At 38.4% G+C, this 3,460-nt stretch overlaps 1 pseudogene across 1 annotated transcript; it reads left to right on the forward strand.

Moving 5' to 3' along the window:
- The first annotated feature begins 1,657 nt into the window (after positions 1–1,657).
- Positions 1,658–2,992, forward strand: LOC311187546 (heterogeneous nuclear ribonucleoprotein A3-like; annotated as a pseudogene). Its single transcript has 2 exons — positions 1,658–2,174; positions 2,462–2,992. The product of its transcript is annotated as a heterogeneous nuclear ribonucleoprotein A3-like (transcript).
- Positions 2,993–3,460: the final 468 nt, after the last annotated feature.

Genomic DNA, 3,460 nt, shown 5'->3' on the forward strand with positions numbered 1-3,460 from the left:
GGCAGCCGTATGCGATCTTAGAAACACATTCCTTTTCCCCAATCTCCAGTTCATTAAATAAACCCATTTGTTGTTTCATCCTGAGCCTAGCAGTCTTGCAATAGTCAGCACACAGATGAGAACTTACAGACAGTGCCCTGCCTCCATCCTTTGGCACTGTTTTAAGCTAAGAGGGTGTGTACAGACATCAAAAGCCCAAAGTCTTCACCATCCATCCTTTACAAGAGTTTCAGAAAAGTCCCCCATCTCACCCACAGACCTTGCTCAGTGGGACCTAAAAGTTTGACTTTGGCTTAATTCCACAGTCCTGAGTGACCAAATTTTCTGGATTCCTATCTAGCTTTATTGAAAGACCCAATCAAGGATACAAGCAAAGGACATTTATTGTGGATCACATAATATGATAGGGGTGGCACAGCCCTGAGCCATACTCTGGGTCTGAGAATAACAGGATTTCACGGTGTTGGTAACCATGGTAGGGTAATGGGGAAGCAAGGTGGAAGGCCTCTTTCTCACTGGTGATTGGCTGACTGGGCTTTTGTGGTATTTGTATTAGTCTGGAAGGCTCAGCAAAAGGAAGGGAACAAAGACCGGTTCCAGTGGCCCTGTAACATTACTGACAAGGTTTAGTCAGTCAGAAGCAAGTGTACATACTGGAGTTATCTAGGCCCTGATAGTGGTTTGTTCTTTTCAGAGACACTTTAGCTTGTTTTACAGAAATGGTTTTATTCTGTTCAAATAATCTAGGTGCTCAAAATGCATTTGCTTCTGTTATAACAAGTGGTACTTATTCTGTCAATATAAACTGTGCTCCACTAGAATATAAACTGTGCTCCACTAGAATAATATTTCATATATATATATATATATATTATGCTTATCCCTGTCTACTATACACTAATTTATTCTATTTTAGTAATAATTGTTAGAGATTCCATTTATTTAAAGCTACAATTCCTCTAGTAAGTCATAGTTCCTTTGATATTTCAGCCAGAAACCTCTAAAATAAATAAAAAAAAGACTATTCTAGAAAAAGTTCCAGGAGAGAGCATTGATTTCCTTCTCATGTGAACTATCATTTGCACAATGGGAATGATACAATTAGAAAAGATGATTCAAAGCTTGTCTCTGACTTCAGCAGAAGTCATTAAATATTATTTTATACTGTAGAAGTCCAATAAATTCTAATTCTAAATCCATTAACTAGAGTTATCATGGAAAGTTGTATAGCCAAGGGAGAGTTTGTGTTACAGCATATAATTTTTGATACATTTCTAGAAATACTAAAGGCAAGTAGAACAGTCTGTGATTAAGAGCAAAAACACCTGGCTCTCCAAAATAAACTCTGAATTCTGGCATATGCTTTCATTGCCTGGAGTTTTATAATCAAAATCTATTACAAGGACTAATAGTCATTTTGTTTTTAACAACTAACTGTGTAGTTGACTGATATATCCTGACCAGAGCATAAAATGCTATTAATCATCCACAGTGATGTCTGCTAGTTCAGTAAGTCATAGAATAAGAGGAAAGATTATCAAGTTCAACTTCAGAAAACATTTAATGCACACACTCCTGATCTTAATAATATAATAATCATAATAGTAAAGTACTGGTATATTGAACTCTAGTTGGAAGATCCTTTTCTGGTCTCAAAATGGAGGTAAAACTGCCACCCAGATGGCCCCAGCCCAACTCCCACTGCAGTCATGGGGGTGGGCAACCAAAGCAGTTGAGAAAATTGTTTATGGGTGGAGCTGTGAAACTACAGATGATAGTTTAAAGAACATTTTGAGAAATAGGGCACACATACAGGTTGTGAGGTGATAAGAGACCCCAAGCAAAATGTTCTAGGACCTTTGATTCCGTGGACTTACCGCTGTGTTGGAGAGGTCGATGCAGCAATGTGTGCTTGGCACCAAGGTTAATTGGCTTGTAATGGAACCAAAGAGAGCTGTTCCTAGAAAGGATCCTGTAGTGTCTTTTCATTTAACAGTGTAGAAAAAAAAATTTTGGTGGCATTAAATAAGATACACAAAAATATAACTTGAGAGATTACTTTGAAAAGTATGGCAATATAGCAACCATAGAAGTTAAGGAAGACTGACTGGAAAAAAAAGAGAGGATTTGCTTTCATAACTTTTGACACTCATGATACACTAGATAAAATTTTTGTTTAGAAATGCCACACTACCAGGGTCTCCCTGGTGGCGCAAGGGTTAACATGCAACCTATGAAGCTATCCACAGCCACTGCAGCACAGCTTCAATTCCTAGCCAGCCAGGGAGCAACCCAGATGGTGCAGCAGACCTCTTCTGCCTCACCCTGCTGCTCCCCTCAGCAGTGTACTCCGGTCAATCTGCCTGTTCTGTTCCCCACTCTTTCTTGGGTGAATCCTCTCACCCTCCCACACCTCTGGCCTGTACCCCAGCTCTTGTATGCATAAATAAATAAATCTTTAAAAAATAATTATCACACTACCAATGGGCATAATTGTGAAATAAAAATGGCCCTTTCTAGACAAGAAATGCAGTCTGCTGGATTACAAATAAGTCGTGGTGGTGTGGCTAGCAACATTATGGGTCATAGAGGTAACCTCGGTTGTAGAAACTTTGGTGGAAGAGGATGTTATGGTGGTAGAGATGGTGACATCAGAAATAGTTTTGGAGGAGGTCATGGTGGCAACTATGGTGGTGGTCCTGGTTGTAATATAGGAGGCTATGGTAGTATTAGACTGGGTTATGGAAACTCAAGTGGTGGGCATAATGGTGGTGGAGGAGGATATGATGGTTATAATGAAGGAGGAAACTTTGGCAGACATTAATGGTGGTGGCAGAAACTATAGTGGTTTTTGAAATTATATTGGACAACAGCAATCAAATTATGAACCCATGAAGGGAGGCAGTTTGGTTGGAAGAAGCACAGGCAGTCCTGTTTTGGTGGTTATGAATCTGGTGGTAGAAGTGGTGGCTGTGATAGCAAAAGGTTCTAAAAAAATATTTTGCAAAAAAGTGCTACAGTTCTTAGAGGGAGAGCAAGTGAGCTATCAGGAAAGCTACAGGTTACTTTGAAACAGTCATCCCAAATCTATTAAAGGAAATTTAAAAATTTGCCACAGATCTGTCCATAATCAGAAAAGTTATTGCAGCTGAAACTGGAAACATTTCTTGTTCAACTCTTGTATTGCCACACTGCACAAAAAGTACAGCTATTAGGTAATGCCATATAATGCCAATTAGATTTACATTCCTGAGGTCTTTTATCTGTTGTAGTTTTTTCTCTTTCTTTGCATTATATCATATGTATTGCCCTGTAAATTGTGGTAGTGGTAAGAGTATGAAAAAAATTCAGGAAATTTTAAGTTTTCAATATATGTGTAGTTCAGTTTTTCCACATTTTAGTATAGAAATTTTAACAAAATGCAGTTTTGAACATGTCTTCTTGTGAGTTAACAAGTAAA

The sequence above is a fragment of the Talpa europaea genome (genome assembly GCF_964194135.1).
Source record: "Talpa europaea genome assembly, chromosome: X".
Lineage (NCBI taxonomy): Eukaryota > Metazoa > Chordata > Mammalia > Eulipotyphla > Talpidae > Talpa > Talpa europaea.